The 20,653-nt window shown below is 38.0% G+C and overlaps 1 protein-coding gene across 4 annotated transcripts in view; it reads left to right on the forward strand.

The window, feature by feature from the left end:
* Positions 1 to 19,383: 19,383 nt before the first annotated feature.
* The window catches only part of impdh1b (IMP (inosine 5'-monophosphate) dehydrogenase 1b), a 41,575-nt gene continuing 40,305 nt past the window's right edge, over positions 19,384 to 20,653 (forward strand). For 3 of the 4 annotated variants that reach the window (XM_062994650.1, XM_062994652.1, XM_062994653.1), the window contains exon 1: positions 19,602 to 19,626. The gene's annotated coding sequence lies outside the window, so the exon portion shown is untranslated. Of the gene's footprint in view, positions 19,468 to 19,601; positions 19,627 to 20,653 lie in introns of those variants that run through there. The other variant, XM_062994651.1, reaches the window with a different exon arrangement.

The raw sequence follows: 20,653 nt of genomic DNA on the forward strand, positions 1-20,653 counted from the left end.
TTTATTTGATTGCAGACAGTTTGAAGCCAATATGTTTCATGTTTTGTCTGCTCAAATTCATTTCATTTGTTAATATACCTCTATTCCTGCATTTCAGGCCTGCAACACATTCCAAAATATTTGGGACAGGGGCAATCTAGGGCTAGTAATGAGGTGAAAAAACTAAATAATGATGTGATTCCAAACAGGTGATGTCAACAGGTGATTGTAATCATGGTTTGGTACAAAAGCAGCATCCAGGAAGGCTGAGTCTTTGATGAGCAAAGATGATCAGAGGATCTCCAGTTTGTCAACAAATGTGTGAGAAAATTATTAAATTGTTTAAAAACAATGTACCTCAAAGAAAGATTGTAAGGGATTTACATATTTCTCCCTCTACAGTGCATAATATCATGAAACGATTAAAGGAATCGGGAGAAATTTTAGTGCATAAAGGTCAAGGGCGCATTAACACTTCTGTGATGGTAGCATTATTGCAGAAAAGTACATTGAGATCTTAGAGCAACATATGCTGCCTTTAAGACGTCATCCTTTCCAGGGACAATCCACTGCATTTTTCAACAAGACAATGCAAAACCACATGCTGCACACATTACAAAGGCATGGCTGTGGAAGAAGAGGGTACGGGTACTGGACTGACCTGTGTGCAGTCCTGAGCTGTCCCCAATAGAGAATGTGTGGTGGATTTTATGTAAGAAACTCTGTGTTTTTTATTATTTGTATTTTCCATGCTGTCCCAATTTTTTCTGATTTGGGGTTGTACAGTGGTATGCCAATTGGTTCTAGAAGTGGCGTTGAGTTTAAAAGACGTTGAGTTTTAAGGTATTTTTTCCATAAGAATGTATGGGAAGCCTGTTAATGTGTTCCATGGTACCATGGAACTGCATATATTTTAAGCTAATGTAAAATAATGAGGTTGTTTTTAACACTTATACACTGAAAATAACACAAATATAATATAAAAACACTGAAATACAATTTTAAAAACAGTTAAAAAAATCAACCTTTACATCTTTATTGTTTTCTTATGCTTTTAAATTAGTGGAGAGAACAAATAAGCAGTAATAATTAAGAGAGGTTTAGTGTTTTCATATGTCGTTCTTTTAATACATTAACTCCCCCCCCCCCTTTTTCTCCCACTTTAGTGCATCAAATTTCTGCCCGTCAATCATCCTCTCACTAGTGCTGGTCCCTGCTCCTGATTGGGGAGGGCGAAGCTGCTCCACGCCCCCTCCGACACGTGCACAGCAATCAAACATCTTATCACCTACACTTGACGAGTGCAGTGCAGTACAGCGCTGTGCATGGAGAGCCACACCCTCTACCGCACTCCTTTCCCATCTCCGTGCAGGCGCCACCAACCAGCCAGCAGAGGTCATAATCGCACTAGTCTGAGAGAGAGTCCCCATCCAGCTTAATCCCTCCTCTATCTGAACAACAAGCCAATTGTTTTTCATGTGGCCACTCAGCCTCAGCCGGCAGGCAGAGCCAGGATTCAATACGATGTATTCGAGATCTCAGCTCTGGTGAACAGCGTGTGTTTTTACCGCTGCGCCACCTGAGCGGCAACACATAATTTTTTTTAATGATAAGCGTTTTAGACACTCTCTGAAAAGCTAATTCTTACAATTTCTCAGAACCCCGACTGTAACACAAGTTTAAAAGTGAAACAGGAGAAAAATCCAGCTGAACACAGATACATGCGAGGCTTTCAGATTATTTTTTTTATTGAGAAGTCAAAATACAACAAGTTATATACAAACTTAATAAAACCAGCAATAAAGAGCAAACAGCTCTTAGACTTCCTCAGTTTTTCTTTTTCAATTTGATCCTAACCCAAAACCCTACTCCCAAACACACACACACAAACAAAACAAACAACAAAACTGTAAATAAAATATAAAGTACACAAATATACAATTGTAATAATACCATAATACCATTCCAATAAGATAATATCAAAACACTTAATCCAGCCACAGTAAGAGTTAGATTAAATAATAATAAAAAAATTAAATAAAAGGGGGGTGCATTCATCGATTAATTCGAAGGCATAGTCTGAAGTTGGTCAAAATAGGGGAGAAAGGAATTCCACTTAGAATAACGCTTTGAGGTATCACCTCTCAAAGTGAATGTAATTTTCTCCAATTTCAGGAAATATATCACATCATGGAGCCACATTAAGATTGTAGGTGGTTTAGGGGATTTCTAGAGCAAAAGGATACAGCGCCTTGCCAATAAAGATGTGAAAGCCATAACGTCTGACTGGGCCTGCGAGAGTGATTAAGGCCCTCAAGACAGACCAAATATTGCAATAAAAGGACAGATTTGAATGGGAACACCATGACTTTCGACATTATCTTAAAGTAATCAAACCAAAAATTCTTAACACTCGAGCAGAAAAACAACATATGGCTTAAATTGCATGGTGACATGGAGCATATATCACACTGATCACTAACTGTCCCAGGGTAGAATTTCGATAACTGAGATTTAGAGCGGTGAACTCTGTGTAGCACTTTAAACTGAATTAACTGAAGTCTGGCACAAGGTGAGCTAAAGCGCACCTTGTTGATTGCCTTTTCCCACCATTGTTCGGGTAAATCAGAGCCCAGTTCCTCCTCCCTTGCATGCTTTATTTTATTAAGGGAATGTAGGTTTAAATCCATCAGATGTGTGTATATCTTGGATGTAAGTGACATTTGAGAGGGGTTTAAATCCAAAAGGTCATCCCAGGACTGAAGGAAAGACGAGTATAATTCAAAAATAAAGAGGAGATGCAGTGCATAATTGAGATAACTGAGTGACACTACATAAAATTTTATCTTTGTAAAGGTCCCGAAAAGAGGTAAATGCCTCTCTCCTGTCAAAACTTAAATGCCATGTCGTTTAAGCCCGGGGGAAATAAGTGGTTATTTAGTATGGGCATCCTCGTAGAAGACAATGTAAACTTGAAATGGGACCTAAATTGAGACCAAATATGGAGAGAAGAAAGAACCAGTGGGTTATTTGTACATTTTTAAAATTTGAACGGAATCAGGGCGGTAAGTAATGCGAGTACTGAAGATGGAGAGCAAGAGAGAGACCCCAGCCTGCACCACAGTTGTTCACAGTATTGGCTGACCAGTAATAATGGGTCAAAGACGAGACGTAACTTTTAAGTGTCCCCACTTGATAAATAATATACAATTATATTAATATAAGTGGATATACCTTAAATCTACTCCATTTGTACATCTTTACTGAAACCTAAAGTAATTTTTACGGAAAATGTATGATTTTTGAAAAAATAACCCTTGAAACCCCCAAAATGTCATTCAGTGCAACGGTCCCCCTACCTCTTTAAGTAATAAAACATTAAGAAAAAACTAATTAATCTTAAGTAAAACTTAAAATTTACTGCTTTGATATAAATAATATTCAATCAGATGTGTTTTTTAATATTAATCATATTCAGGATAATAATATTCATTTTCCCAATCTTCAGTTGTCATTCAGTACAACACAGAAAACGTAATATTACGGTTAATCTTGTAAACAAACAAGGTTATTAACATTTAAATGTGAATATGTGTAGAAATGTCTTTGAGCTAAGGTCAATGTTAGCTTTTGCTAACCACTGGGATAACTGTAAAATGTGCTAAAGTAAAATTTCTGTCATTCAGTACAACAACAGTCATTCAGTGCAACAGAATTTCGCTGTTGCACTAAATTGACAATGACATTGTTATACTGACTTTATAATGTTTTAAAATGATTTTTAAATATTAAAACCACTTTTTTTCCATTCTAGTCTTCCTTAATAAGAACAGTAATTACAATGAATATTAATAATTATGTTTTTGATGAAGTGGTCCCTGAGATTTTGTTATTGTCAAGTACGATGACCTGCCATTCATTGGGCAGGTACTGCTGTCTGTAGGAGATGAGGTGCAAGTTAGCTGCATGCTACAAAATTGAAACAGAAATTCCTTTGTGTGGCCAAATCCACCTGATGAAATTTCTACCTTAAGTCTGATGTCAAAATCATAATCGCAGAACCAAAGCCATGTACAGCAAGAACCTCAAGGTTAACAACAAAAGACTGGAAAACATTTGTTCAGTTCATGAAATAAAATGCGACTTCAAATGGTTTTCACGGCTGAATGAATTTAGATTTACTGCAGCAACTTTTTCACGTGTTATGACACAAATTCCACACTTCCACACTGTTCTGGTGCCTTACATGTTGTTATGATGGCTTCATTAGCTATGTTTTTCATTGCCTTACTTTTTTCATGATCTAGTAATATTATAACACATACTTGCCACTGGTGTGGCATATTTTCATTCTACTACTGCTACTTTAATCAATAAAGAACTTAAAAACAAATTAAGTCATGAATATTCTGATGTAACAGGATAATTTGGAGTATGTCATTCAGTGCAACATAAAATCATCATACAGTGCAACAAAAACATTTGCTTAAAATAACTGTAATAAGTAATTATTATATATTTTTTTCATGTGAATGCAAGAGAATCCAGGCCTGCTTCATAGAAAACCGAGTTTGATTAGGTTTTAAATAGAATAGAATGTGTAGCAAAAACATCTTGTATACAAATAAACAAAATCCCAAGACGCATTAGAGTACAAACAATGCACAGAAAATTCAAAACAGAGTAAGTACAGTGTCTTCTGGTTTTAAATCTTTTGTAGGAAATATACTAAACTTATAAATTTGAAATGGCAAAAATTGTTCCTTGTGTGTGTATTTTGTCATAAATTAGTCGTTGCACTGAATGACATTTTTGTGCCCTTGTTGTGTGTCAACAACACTAAAATTATCAAATAAGCAAAATGCTGAGAAAAAAAAATACATATTTACATAGGTGACACATTTGTGCACAATATTATAAAAAATTATACAATTTAACCATTTTATTTTTTTGGTACTTGGAACACCCTATTCGTCTTTCACCCTAATACAAAAAGTTGGGAAGGGCAAGTTCACCATCAAATCTAAATATTTGTAGAAGTGAAGTTCTCACTCTTCAGATCCCATATAAAAGTAGAGATAAGCTGGATGCTTTCAGATAAAATTTAACGGTTATTCCACACAAATGCAGGTTCGTCTCATGTTAGCATGACGTTTTACAGCACCACTCAAGCCGAGCAATGAGCAAAGCAGCAGTTTATGGGAAACCATGAGTCTAAGGGTACAAATTTCTCAACGAAGGTTTTTAGTTAGGACACAATGTGTTACAAGGTACCCCTGCATTTAAAAAGAATGCTGGATGTAGTGCCCTTAACGTCAGGTAAAACAAAGCAGTTAGTAGAAAACACACAGGCCCCATGTATTTATTTCATATAATTCAAAAACTAAGGAAATTATGTTGATGCTTTTTATAGCCTAAATTGTTTATTTGTTAATGTGAAACACATAATAGAGCTGCTGAATTACCCATGTTTAACAGGTGTAAGTTTTTCCACAAGAGGAAGCTGTTAGCACAGTTCATTGCATATCTACAGTACTTTTTTGAATCAATGACAATATACTTAATACTTACTTAATACTTATATATTTTTAAATTTTGGTGTGCATGTAAAGTGTCCCGTTCATCAGTCCATCCAGTTTCTTGCCAGTCCGTCCAGTAAGTCCCCACACTACCTTGTTATTACCATGTTAATGTAGTGCTGAAAATGGCCACCCAAATGCTGGGCCTATGGTAGGGGGGGGTAGAAGGAGTATGTTGGTACAGTCGGTAATTGTATACCTAGAAACTTCATTAGCATTGTAGGTGTAGCGTAAAGTATGCTGCCACTAGATGGAGACAGCATATCAGAGTACTTCATAAATTAATTCCAAACAAATTACACACCCACCTCACAATGGAATACAATTATTGTTTTACCTAATTATTTGGTCATTTTAGTAGTTTTTACTCGGTTTCCTTATACAATACAGAATAAATGTATATATGAAAAGTACTTTCACATTACACTGTGTATATTAATTAAATAAGCCTCTGAAGGGTACACACATTGTTTGTGTTAAGCAATAATAGCTTCAATAAAATCCCTTTAACAATATACACATTTTATTAACTTTACCACACGTTATCAGTGTTGGCACAAGGCAGGAAATACTGGACAGGGTGCTAAATCACCCCCTTTGGTACACACTTTGTTGACTTACCTTGTTAAATGTGGGTTCTATCCACTTTCTATACTCTGTAATACATTTGTAATCATATTTAACATTGTATTTTTGACATCTCTGAAATGACACAGGATTTTAGATAAAACACACGTTTTATTCTCAGATATTCAATGTACAACATGCACTGTATTGTGGCGCCGGCGAGCAGGAAGGATGGCGTCAGGACCGCAAGTGAGCTGCCTTTGGCAGTTCATTCAGTGGTTTATGGACAGACACCCATTCATACACACATACAATCATACAACAGACAAACATATAAGCTACTTACCCAACCCTCACCGCAGCCACCCCACTCCCAACAACGGGATACACGGCTACGGTGAGCTTAGACACCACTGCCGCAAGGCTTTCTGGGTAAAGCCCGTGCCAGCCCCCAGTGGCGACGCTACACTGCCCTCTCCCTAATGGTCAACCGTCCCGGTGACCCACTCACCAGCGTCCACTGGGTGGCTCCATGTCCAGACCGCACTCCATTACACTGCCGAGCCGCTCTTCCACCCACTGCTGGACCGGGCACCCTGCCCCAACAGCCACCTGGGCTAGCGCACTCAGACAGACCAGGCATATTGGCCCACCAAACCACCAGAGCCACCCAAATGCCACAATCCCACTTCTGACACCAATGTGACGCCGGCGAGCAAGAAGGATGGCGTCAGGACCGCAAGTGAGCTGCCTTTGGCAGTTCATTCAGTGGTTTAGGGACAGACACCCATTCATACACACATACAATCATACAACAGTCAAACACATATGCTACTTACCCAACCCTCACCGCAGCCACCCCACTCCCAACAACGGGATACACGGCTACGGTGAGCTTAGACACCACTGCCGCAAGGCTTTCTGGGTAAAGCCCGTGCCGGCCCCCAGTGGCGACGCTACACTATGGACAAATGTACTGGGACACTGACACATTACACTTACAGAAGCTTTAAATACACCCCATTTTAAATCCAAAGGCATTAATATAAAATTGTTTCCTTCTTTGCAGCTGCAATATCTCTTCTGGGAAGGCTTTCTACAAGATTTTGGAGTGTGTCTGTAGGAGGTGCCTCAGCACTTGGTAACTGTGCTTTTTACAGGTGGGGTCTGTGGAAATGGTATACAACACTGCCTCTGAGTCAATCCACCCCAAAACAACTGTAACACAGGGTGAGTTCCTAGAAAGAAAATGGGCTGGCATCACACACCAGTGTAAAACCAGACCAGAGCAAGCCCAGTATCACAGCTTCGGAGAAATAGCAGGTTAATGCAAATTAATGCTTACACGGCTCGTCTGTGTCCTCTCTGCTGGCCAAAAAGGCAGACATGACTCTAATAGGGTGGTTCACTGCCAAACTATTTTATCAGATAAGCTGTGTTACAGCTTGTCAAACCCCTTTCAGAAAATGATTACCCACCTTTTCAGGATTTTTAAGCTGTGCATCACCCAAACTACCAGCTGAACCAGTCTTGCTTCAAATAGTTTAAGAAAACAATTCTGTTAAAATCACATGTAGGTTTAAATAAAAATTCTTGTTTGTTCATTATGGTTAATTTTATAATTTACTTCAAAAGTCACCTGACAAAACACACACGCACTACAGTGTGTTCAACTAATGCTCTACACAATGCCTATTTGGTTCATCTCAGTCCATCTCTGTCTGATGAGGATCTTAATGTCATGTGCCTACCTATTACACGCTCCATTTAGATAAAAAAAGGTTTTCCACATGAGGCTCATTTTCTTTGCCATAGTCATGGGAATTAAACAGGGAACAGTTCATCTGTAAATTAAATTTTTGTGATGATTATTAGTGTTTGAGAACAGTTGTTTAAGTCCCTTGTGTTGTTTTCAAATAAAGTAGATTTTACAATTATTTATTCATCGATGTTTTACCACTGCTTTATCCATGTCAGGGCTGCTTACACTTTTAGTTTTTAATTTTTAGTAGCTCCAAGGCTGGGCTCCAGGCCTGACTGCATGTCTTTGGACTTCTGGGAGGAAACCGGAGCACCCGAAGAAAACCCATGAAGGCACAGGGAGAATATGCAAACTCCACAAAGAAAGGACCCTGGCTGTCAGGCTGGTAAATCTAACCCATGCCCTTTTGATAAGCCAGCACTTCCCACTGCGCCATCGTGCCACTCCTTTTTAACAATTATTCCATCCATGTATATGCAGTCATATGTTTATTCATACATATACAGGGAGCAAACTATATAAATCTCAGTTCTAGTTGAGGAATTAAGTTTAAAATAAAAGTAGTCTGGGGAATCGGACCCAGGTTTTTCTTGCTGTGAGGTGACAGCATTTCCCACTGCGCCACTGTGTTGCTCAACTAGTGAAATATATTTAAAATGTATCAGCAAATAATACAAGTTTAAGAAAAACCTTTCTTAATAAACAGTTGCAGGATTTGTGGTATTAAAAACCATAATGCTTCTCTGATGGATATTACCACATTGATTTTGCAATACTTAAAAAAAACTGGCAGGTTTTGCAGTGCCTGCAGCAGACAAAATTGGCAACTAGTCTGCTGGGTGGGAAAAGATTGGACTAAAAAAGGGGGTGGGGTCTTTAATCTTGTGTAAGGACCCTGGTTAGTAGCCTGAGGAGCCTGCATAGAAGTGGAGGAATGCGGAGTTCAGCGCCTGACTCACGTGAGAAATTCACAGAAGTATGGGTGAATACATATACATGGACTGCACACGCGTCAGAGGAAGCATGTGTCAGGCAAAATATACCCTCTTTAGACGCGGTCCCCGTTATCGGGGTCCCCAGCATTGGAAGACTAATTGGCTATGTTAAATTATCAGTAAAAATAGAGATATTGCATAAATAAAATAGTAGTTGTTCAAGTTGTTAAAATAAATGTGGGTTTTAAAGGGTCATAAATCCACTGTAAAGCTCTAAGCCTCTGCAGAACCACCGTAAAGAATGTTATCTTTTATCATTATCTATTTTTCCTTCAAAATAATTGTTTTATGGATGGATAGCCTTTTGGACAACAAAAATGTGATTATGTTGAAGTGAAGTTTTTTAGGGTTGATGTTAAATTTTGATATACTTAAACACAAAAGCACCGATGCAGTATTAGTTATTTTAGTGCAGAGCTGTCAAATTATGTATACTTGTTCAATTCACACTTAAATATAGGACTTAATGACTACTCTAGTTTCAGAATTATTTAATTTCTTTATGACAAGCACCTTTGCTGTTATGACCTGCTGTAAGCGTGATGCATTGCCAGGCACTAGCTTCTGGCAGCAATGGCTTCCTGTTCACTAATATTTTTGGGCGATTGTGACAGCCACTCCAGAATCTCCCAGGACTGAAACCAAGCCTTGGTGGACTTTAAGGTGTGCTTGGGATCACTATTCATTTTAGTGTCTGATTCATTCTTTCTCTTCCCAACATTCAGCTCTCTTCAAGGCCTGAAGTTTTGTATCATTTTGCAAGCTGTAACCTCAGTGCTTGCTACCACCAAATCTTGCTGCAGATCTTTTGCAGTCACTTCAGAGTTTTTGATCACCAGCTTCCAGGTGTTTAAAAACCCCTGGAATTAGGTGCCAGCTGGTGATAGCCTCCTCTTTCCACATTCAGGTAGTGTAGCCAGCAGATGGAAACTGTCAGGGCCCTTTACACCCTCAGAGAGGGCCTAAGATATTCTATAAAGAAAAAAGTTTTCTTGTCTGCCTGTTAGAATTTAGCTGCTTCTGCTGTTACTGGACAGAATGTTGGTGAGGTGGTTCAGCTAAAGATTTTCAGAGGGCCAAGCAATAGTAATTCAATGAGATTAACCCTCTAATTTAAGAGTATGAGAAAAAAGAATGAAACAACAGGTGCAGTTGTAGCCTAATAGTTAATGTACTGTACAAAAGGTCACTGGTTCAAGCCCCACTACTGCCAAGTTGTCACTGTTAGGCAAGGCCTTTAACCCTGTAGCAACATTTAGTGTCTGCTGAATGTTGAACATTTTAATATTTCTTAACTTTTGCAGTACTTTAGGAGAAGAGACAGTAAACTAGATTTTTTATTTGAATTGGTTGGCAGTGTTTCTTTGAACTTTGAATTTGCAAACTATGATTCCAACTGTATCACTGGGAGCATTCAGCATTGCATTTGCAAAGCAATTATCTCTTAACTTTTTTTTGGACACCTCTTTTAATGTATCTATATTTCTAACATGAAATCAATTGTCACGGTCAACAAACCCTCAGCCAGTCTAGGTACTTGATATGTTGCATCAGGTATGCCCGAGATAACACCTAATTTGCAAATATGTGCTATTATTAGGTATTCTATTAAGGGGATTGAATAATTCTGAGACTTCAGTTGTCGTTAAAAGTGGCATTTTGTGTTGAATCTGGAGAAACCACATACTGTATATTAATTGTGTTGAGCTATTTAAATTGTTCTTGTCTAATTGGTTTATTGCAAACAGCTAAAATTTGCTAATAATCTTAATTTGCAATGGTGGTTAAATAATTTTGATTGCAGCTATACATGCTATAGAGCAAGGGTGTCCAAACTTTTTTCAAGGAGGGCCATTTTTGATAATGTAAAAGTGCCTGAGGGCCAACAGTCCCTAATGACATTATTTTCAACAAAAAATTATTCATTTAAACACACAGATATTTAACAATTTTATTTTCACACAGTAAACCACAAAGTAACTAAATGTAAGAAATCAGATGAACCAGAACATACAGAGCAAGCTACCCGAATTTCTAATCAAAATTTAAAACACTCAGAAACATGAATGTGAAAGGTGATACTGAGATCTGGATTTCAGTACACAAGGCAGGTTTGGTTCGAGAGCAGTGGTTGACATACGTGAAATGTCACATAGGCAAGACTCACTTAGTCTTGCCTATGTGACATTTCAGAAGGTCTGCTCACACAAATATGTAGAACCAAAACGAGCTCAGCATTTTTTTTTTGCAAATGTTCCTATTTTTGGAAACCTGCCTTTATCCAGCTGCCAGTAAAAATGCATGAGGGAGAGAGAGAGATGCTGGTGTCGGCTGCGCCATTTGCTGTCACACTAGCTCAATCAGCTCCAGCTGCAGGAGAGTAGCAACATGTTATTTTCAATTGAGGCAAAATCCCTAAAGCTGTCGTTAAACTCCCCAGCAAAGGACGCGATGACTGCTGCAAAAGTCATACAACCAGACAGTTACACAGTAGTGCTGCCACCATAACATAAAAAAAGGAATAGCATGTTGAATTTGTATGATTTATTTATTCTATTTGACCATAAATTGGCCATAAATAATAAATTTTAAGACAGAAGGCGCGAGCCAAATAAATTTCGACCTCGGACCATGATTGGACAGGATAACTTAAGTAGGACAAAGATAACTTAAGTAAACACAAAATCACTGTTTCTTTAAAGATAAGATAATCCTTTATTAGTCCCACAGTGGAGAAATTCACAGTGTTCGCAGCAGTGAAAGAATAGCAAGGCACTCAGTACAAAAATAGACAAATTAACAGTACAATGTATAACAATACAGACATTAATAAAAGTCAATAATAAAAGTAAAAAAAATGATGATTTCTTTTATTGAAGGAAAAAGGTTGTCCGGCCCTAGCTGAACCTTTTTAAAAAAATAATTGACCCATTAGCTACTAAAACAAACAGTTCAATTCAATTGACAATTTGGTTCAATTTCACTAGCCACACCCAGGCACGATTACTGCCAGACCTGTTGATTGTAAACATCACTTAAATAAAATCTGTCTGGCAATGTGTAGCAGGCTAGTTTTCAAAAAGCAGCACATGATGCCACATTGCAAACAGATTCAAATACAGATGCAAAACAAAGGCATTGAAATCTACCAGTCTGAAAAGCATAACAAAGCTATTGCTAAGGCCCTAGGACTCCAGTAAACCACTGGAGACACTATTTACAAATAGAGAAACAGTGGTCAACTCTCCCAGGAAGGTCTGGCCAACCAACATTTGACCAAGAATGCAACAATGACTCATCCAGGAGGTCACAAAAGAACCCAGAGGAAAATGTAAAGGCCTACAGGCCTTACTTGCCTCAGTTAAGGTCAGTGTACATGATTCCACAATAAAAAATACACTGGGCAAAAATAGCATACATGGGAGAGTTGCAAGGCGCAAACCACTGTTTTGTGGACTGATTAGTCAAAGCTAACCCTGTATTCCACCATGAGAACATCATACCAACAGTTGAACATGGTTGTGGTAGTGCAATGAGGCTTGTCTATAATTGATGGAACCATAAATTATGCTCTTTAACAGAAAACAATGAAGGAGAATGTCCACCCATCAGTTTGTGACCATAAGCTTAAGAGCAGTTAGGTTATGCAGCAGGACAATGACCAGAAGCACACAAGCAAGTCAACCTCTGAAAGGCTCTAAAGAAAAAGGTTTTGGAGAGGCTGAGTCAAAGTCCTGAATTGAATTCCTTTGAGATTCAGTGGCAAGACGTTAAACATGCAGTTGACGCCTGAAAACCTTTCAATGTAGCTGAATTAAAACAACTTTGCAAAGAATGAGTGATGTAAAAGACTCATTACAATCATTTATTAAGTTTAGAGGCAATTACTTTTTCACAAAATCAGGTGAGGAGCAAATCACTTTTTACAGCACTTTTTTCTTTTTCTCCAATTTCCCCCCCAATTTTCTCCCTAATCCAGTCGTATCTAATTACCCTGATTGCGTTACGCTTCACCTCGACCGATACAACCCTTCACTTCTGACTGAGGAGCTTTGCAACTGAAAAACGCCCTCTCCGACACGTGTGCAGTATTAACTGCATCTCTTCACCTGCACGAGGCGAGTTTATATGCGGATCAGCCTTGTGCACGGAGAGCCACACCCTGATCAGCATTATTCCTCAACTTTGCACAGGTGCCATCAGGTCGTAATTGCACCAGTTATGAGGAACCCTGGTCCTGCTTACCCACCCTGTGAACAACAGTTAATCGTTGTTATGTAGCCGCCCAGCCCAGCCAAATGGCAGAGCTGAGATTCGATACAATGTATTCAAAATCCCAGCTCTGGAGTGCTAGCATGTTTTACCGCCACGCCACCTGAGCGGCATCACAGTTTAGTGTACATTTGATGCTGACATAGTTAAGAAAACAGTATACCTTTCAACAATAATGTCACACCATTAGTACCAAATTGCACTACAAGCAGTGCACTTATTTTCCAGTTGTGCAGGTTGGCTGCAGAAGTGAATATTTGGGTCTGTGTTAGAGATTGCAACTTGCTAAGCAATGCCCAGAAATTGCAGCGTTATATACCTGTACAATCAAAGGCAATTGATTGACCTCCCGTATTTAGGGGTTGTCACAGCAAATCATTCTAGTTTGCATACCTGATTTGTCAAATTTTTACACCAGATGCCCATAATGATGCACCCCTTCTTATTTTATCTATGCCTGGGACCAGCACTGATTGTGTACTTTTTCACAAGGGTAACACAAGTGTTAAATAACTTTATTAAAGAAATGGATTTGTGTTTGGTAGAATGTGTTTTGTTTTATTAAAGGTAGAACCCTGGAAATAATCCCCATTAAAGGCTAAGAGGATTTTCCATGGTGTGGTGGTGCTTAGGACTCTTCAGTGCTGTCACCTGCAGATGAGCTTCAGGAGAGTCTGTTTTAAAGTCTGAAATAAAAATGTATACTTAAAGGAAACAGGCATTAAGCTTAGCAGCATTTGGTCAGTATATATATAAACATTTTTTTTTTTAATTCCTACCGCCTGAATTCAGTAATATTTCACCGGAAAGAGCTTTTACGCTTTGTATCATTTCCCTATCTCTCCATTAGGCCCTGAGCAAGTGCACACATGCACATAATGGCAGTATGTAGTGCAGTATGTAGTGCGTCCTTTCAAGGTTCTCCCCACTTTACATTAAATCTTCAATCCTCTTTGCAAGAGTGACGTGTGCTCCTGACAACACCACAGCTGAGCCTGGGAGAGAGAGAGAGCACTCAGCAGGACAAAACACTTTACTCTCCCTTGCGAGGCTTTTTTATTTACACAGTGGTTGCTACCTTCTTCCTTTCCTACTATTCTCGATCCACCCATAACACCCAATGACTGAAGAGACTCTGAGGTGGGACTTTCTTCGCAGCGACTATTTCGTCTCTGGGTGAGCAGATGATCCTTCGAGACCTTCGTGTGAGAACTTGCTTCCTTTGCCTGCTTCCCTCAGCAAATCTAACAAATGGGTCATGAGTAAATACTGAACTGCTCCACACTTCAAGGCTACAATCTTCCTTGTTTTTATGCATGTTGTGATACTTTTTTCTTGCTTTTTATCATTGTTTTCCCTACACAAGACTGCTTTGATTTCACTGCCGGGCTGATTTGAATAGGATTCACAGAGTTTCATAATTTGCATTGGCCTCAACCTGAGACCAGTCCGGCTCAGGCAAACTGGTTATAGAGAGGTGGCGTGTTTTTGAGAAGGCTGCAGCTCTTCAAAGTGTCAAACAAGACTGACATGGAGAACAGCCATCACGATATAATGGACAGTACAGAGCAACCTTGCACCCCTGTTTTGGAACCTAATAACTGTGGACTTTCTTATGCGGGCTGGCATGGGCAACGATATGAGACTGTGGCCCAGCGGTACACAGCAACACGCATACAGGCAGGATTTCCACCTAACAGGTGCGTCACAGGCTGAATGGTTGCAGAGGCATTAATAACATCTCTATATTACAACCTAATATAATAAGTTAGGGGTCTTTAGTTGTATTTAGCTGCTTCTTTAAAAGGGTAGGATTGTAGCAGTTCAAAAAAGAAGGATCATGTTATTACTCCCCATAGTGAAAACATTTGCCAGGACATTCTAGGCATCTAACAAAACAGGACACACCAAACGTACACTAAAAACAAAACACACACAGTACACCAGTAGATACCAATAATACCAGCTGGCACAGCAAGTAGTGTGAGAGCTGTACAACTCCAGGATCTGAGGGACCTTAGTTCAAACATTGTTCGTGGACACTGTCTGTGAGGAGTTTTTTATGTTCTCTTACTTTAAATTACTTTTTTAGTCGTCCTGTCCAAGGTGTATTTATGCCTTGTGTTTAGTGTTTGTGGGAAGATTTTGGACTCTGTGATTCTCATCAAAAAGAATAAATAATAAAAAACATTGTAAATGTATAACATTACAGTTTAAGCAGGCACTACATTAGCATTACATTTACAGCATTTTACAGTCTTATTCAAAATGACTTATAGAAGTGTTGTAGAAGTATAGAAGTGTAAAAGCAACATGCTTAAAATCAGCATACTCTCAGAAACCTTTTTTAAAAAGTGTAATTGCTAACAGAATAAACTCAGAATTACTCAGTAAGCCTCAAAGATCACCAAAGTGTTCATGTTCTAAAGCCTTTTAAAGTCTTTAATTTCATTATTGGATTATACGTACTGACATGTTACTCTGGTGTATTTCATGGTGTGAACAACAGAGACTTGCTAAGTGAGCTTAGACACAGTCAGTGTCGGGTAAGCATCTGATATTATCTGAAACTCAAGAGCTGTGATATCAACAATTTCTTAAAATGTGATTGGTGCATCCCTAGTTGCATGGATGTTTGTTTTCGAAGCTAAATTATCTTGTAATGTCAGTTGGAGACACTGCAATCACTAGTGATTGTAAATGCTAGTCTAGGAACATAGTGTTGTTATAGCTTCATATCACAGGCAATGTATAACTGAGTGGCTTAGATCTTAGATAGAACAGACTTGGATGTTCTCCTGGTGCAGATCACACCTTCCTCGACTGGTTTTTGAGAAAGAAGCGAACAAAGCAAACAAGCTTAGGCAGGCGAGTCTATATGAGTCAAAAATAGCCCACTGTGCAAGGGGAATCTCAAACCCACATATATTTACTGACCCACATCAAGAGAAGCATAAACGACCAGCATTTACTGGGTCAACTTGTAATGATGATAGAGCACTCTGGAAAATAGAGGACAGAAAAAGTAAGTTCTTTTCTAGTAGTTCTGGATCACTAAGACTACTCAAGCAACCATCTAGCTGAAACTCTTTCTTTTCTGTCTAGCAATAACATTCATTTGAAATATTATGTCTTTAGATGGCCTTCTGTTAGAGCCTATCATTACATAAATAGCTGATATGTGAAATTGTTGTCACTGGTGATTTAGGATTTCATTAGTTTTTATAACTTTTATTAATTGTATTAATTAAATGAATACAAAGCAAAATCAATGAATGTTATTCTATATTTATTATTAGAAAATAATATTTTGGCACGGCTATGTAATAAACACTCATTTATCTTTAATTATACACAAAAACCATTACTTCGCTAATGATCTAGCTTTAAAAGAATGATCATAACTGGATGTAGAAGAGGCATGTATTAATATCAATATATCATGTTTTATATTTAGGACTATTTTTAATCCATATGGCTATTTTACAGATATTTTAACATTTTAATGACTAATGTGAATTTGTTGTACTTGACAAATTGTATTTTTTTTTCAGAACAAATAAATAATATAAGGTAAAACTAAAATAATAAAATAAAATAATGAATCTGAAGGGTGGTAGTTCTAGCCTAGTGTTTAAGGTACTGGACTAGTAATCCAAAGAGCCCCACCACTGCCAGGTTGCCACTGTTGGGCCCTTGAGCAAGACCCTTAACCCTCAATTGCTTAGACAATATACTGTCACAGTATTGTAAGTTGCTTTGGTTAAAAGTGTCTGCCAAATGCCAAAAATGTAAATGTAAAAATGTAGGATAGGAAGGGGGTAATGCATTTTTTGTGCCAGAAAAGCAATTGAGCAAACTAGCAGTAAGGCTATTAGGCCTAATATACAGTATAATGTTTTTGCAATATAGAATATAGATGCCCGAACAGTGGTGCAGCAGGTAATGTTACAGCAAGCTATAACTGTGTGATTGAGTGTTTAATGCTCTGCATTAGACATGTCTTGTGTTACTGCCTTGTTTCCAGTGTAACCAGAATAGGGTCCAGACCCATGGTTATGTGCTCTGCAATACAATTGTAAACTATTAAAAATAGGGTTATATGTGAAACCTTGATTTATGGACAAAAAAATTACACTTTCTTTAATGAACAAATAAGGGAAAACCTATTACTTTAAGGTTATTTGAATTGGAAGTTTAAAGGCACCTGTTGAGAAAGTCTACAAGTGTTTATGCAAAACACAGTAAATTCTTTTTTTAAAATATAAATTAATGTACATTAAAACATTCCTTTTTAAAGGAAAGAATTTAAAGGTTTACATTTGACCATTAAAGTTGTGTGAGTTTAAAGAAATAAGAACTGTATCGTGAAAGTGTAACATTTTACTAGATTTTTTAAAGGCGAATCAGTTTCAAAGAACAGCTCTGTTACCAGGAACTACTGTTTAAATGTGATGGCTGTAGTTTTAAAGTGTTTAATAACAATTTTAAAAAATTGTGATTTATTATTTAACATATTTTGTAACCACTTCATCTTGATCAGAGTTGCCCTGTATAGTGCTTAAACAAAAACACTAGTTTAAAGATGGGCACTGGCTCTTCATGCAAATCACATTTACTTCTAATCTAATTTCCAAGAAAGTTGGGTCATTTTGTAAAACACAATAAAGACAAGAATCTGTACTTTGCTTATATCTGCAGTTACCATTTTAGAGGAACATGCTGCAGTTAAGGCAATGTCTAAATATGACACTTTGAACTATATCTCAGCAAAGTTTATAATATAAATAAATTTTTCATTTTCTTTCTAGGGTTTTGGGCCTTCACCAATGATTTATAAACTTATAATTTATCAACTTAAGTGCACATTGAAATATAAACTACACAAACTGAACTCTATAAATCGTACTATTTTTAGTAAACTGTTGAAAGCCTTTCGGCATTTTTAACATTTTACATAAGGATTAATCAGAATCAGAATCAGGCTTAATTGGCCAAGTATGCTCACACATACAAGGAATTTGTTTTTAGTTACACAGATGCTTGCAGTGCGCGAAAAATACAATACAGACAATCTTATTCACACAGCTCACTCTCTTCTTAACATACACATTCATACCTGTAAACACAGAAAACATTGTAAACATTGGAATGTACAATTCACATTGTGGGTTTAAAAAGGTGCAGTTTTGTGCAATATAAAAACTATAGAAAAATATATAAATAAGAAATGGAAGTGAATGTGAAAATCCTGTGTATGCTATTACATAAATTAAGGTAGTTTTTGATGTGCAAGTGTCCCAAGCATTAACAGTACAGTAGTGTTCAATTGTTCATGAGCATAATGGAATTTGGAAAAAAGCTTATTTGTAGCCTGGTCGTTCGGGTCTTCATGTGGCTGAAGCGTCGGCCTGATGGAAGGCGCCGAAACAGGTGATGGCCAGGATGAGACAGGTCAGTGATGATTTTCTCTGCACGCTTCCTGGTTCTGGAGGCATGCAGATCCAGCAGTGTGGGCAGCTTTACACCAATGAAATAGACTAGTTGTGAAAAATTGGGTGGCACGGTGGCTCAGTGGTCCAGGGTTTGATCCCCAGGTGGGGCAGTCTGGGTCCTTTCTGTGTGGAGTTTGCATGTTCTCCCCGTGTCTGCATGGGTTTCCTCCGGGTGCTCCATAGACATGCAAGTGAGGTGAACTGGAGATAGAAAATTGTTTGTAACTGTGTTTGCCATTAAACTTGTGTAACGAGTAACTACAGTTTCTGTCATGGATGTAACCAAAGTGTGTAAAACATGACGTTAAAATCCTAATAAATAAATACATTGTGAAAATGAGTTTATTTAAAACGTGATTATCTGAAATGCAATTTTAGTGCTGGATACACTGTATTTAAAATGTATTCTGAATACGTTATGCATTTTATGATGTTACTATGTTACAAAATATATTTAGCACATTAGTATTGCTGCGCTTCTTTAAGGCATTCTACCAATCACAGTAGAACATAAAGTAGCCATCACGTTAAAAATCGGAGACTAAAACGCTACATAGTTTTAGTACATTAAGCCACTTTAAGCTTTTTTTTAGTTAAAGCGGTTTAGAATCTGCTTAATAAGTCGCAGTCTAGTTGAGGAAGGGTTAATGCGCCCAGTCACCACGTGAATACTGCGATCCTACCACGCGGTCGAAGGATGTGACGCGTCAGTCTACATAAAGCCTAAACAGTGGAGCTAAAACGGCGTGCGAGGGATTTCACAAGCGAGATCCTGAACCTCAGGAACAAAGAGGCGACCAGGATCATATAAAGACCGGGTGAGAAACGCTTGTGCAGTGGTAGCCGAGTTAAGCTAATCTATCTAGCGCTGGTTAACAGTCAGATCTGGCTCAGAGACGAGACGCATGGACCACTTGGTGCTGTCTTGGATCCCGAGTTCAGATGTAGATTCAGTTTGAAGTGGTTTTGGAGCTTGGGTGAGCCACGTGTGGGCTGGAGCATAAACGTTAGGATAGAGTAAATGTGAATTTACTAGGATTAGTAAAGCATAGTGTGTTTAGAGAAGCACATGTTTTTCTGTCTAGTGTGGCGTCGCTTAATGTTGAATTGATCTGCAAATCTCATCTGCGGGCGAATTTACGCGTTTATTTATAAAGATAAATAGGTGCAGGTTACTGATTATTTTATGCACAGTGGAACTAAACTAAGTTATATGAAGGCTTTGGTGCAAGAATAACTGACCAGATAACTAGTTACCCTGCTCATGCTGTATGAGTTGGTTTAATCTCCACAAATGATGCTATTTATTTGGTATTTCATCATATCGTAGAGTGAAAGACAAAACCTCGAAGCCTCATCTAAACCATGGACATGTAAGATGACGATCTGTTAGATAGATCCAGCAATGTAACTACATGTGTGCATTTCCCGCTGAGTGTATGTTGCTAAAATGTGGGTCAGCAGCCCATACAGAGAGGAAGTGCGTCAGCACTCAAATACTGAATTTCTTTTTCAGTTTTAACAATGTGGTCAGTATTTGCCAACAACAAATACACCCTGGTTTAATTAGTGTTTAACGTGTTGGTCAAACAGTAAGATAAAACGTCAGAATCTAACTCGTTGCTGTTTACTGTGTGTTTTTTGAATTCACATCCATGCTGCTCAATACAGTGAGGAGAAACAGGCATTCAAACACTTTTTTAGTTATTTAGTTTAAAAGACCATATAACCAACATGTTTAATGTTTGAGGCTGATTTTTTAAAATCGAATAAAACCTCAATCTGTTGTTTGTAACACGCAGGAGGTGAACAGTCTCTTACTTGACACCTAAGAATTCATGTGGCTAAAACCAAGAGGTCCATTATTTATCTATAAAAAAACTGGACTTGAGCTTTTATCAGGTTTAATTAACACATTGCCATTGGGGTTGAATTCCTTATGGCATTTTTCTATTTCTATGAATAAAAATCGCCAAATAGATCTTCTTTTAATGTTGTTTTTGT

This window comes from Trichomycterus rosablanca, chromosome 1 (assembly GCF_030014385.1).
Source record: "Trichomycterus rosablanca isolate fTriRos1 chromosome 1, fTriRos1.hap1, whole genome shotgun sequence".
Taxonomy (NCBI): Eukaryota; Metazoa; Chordata; class Actinopteri; order Siluriformes; family Trichomycteridae; genus Trichomycterus; species Trichomycterus rosablanca.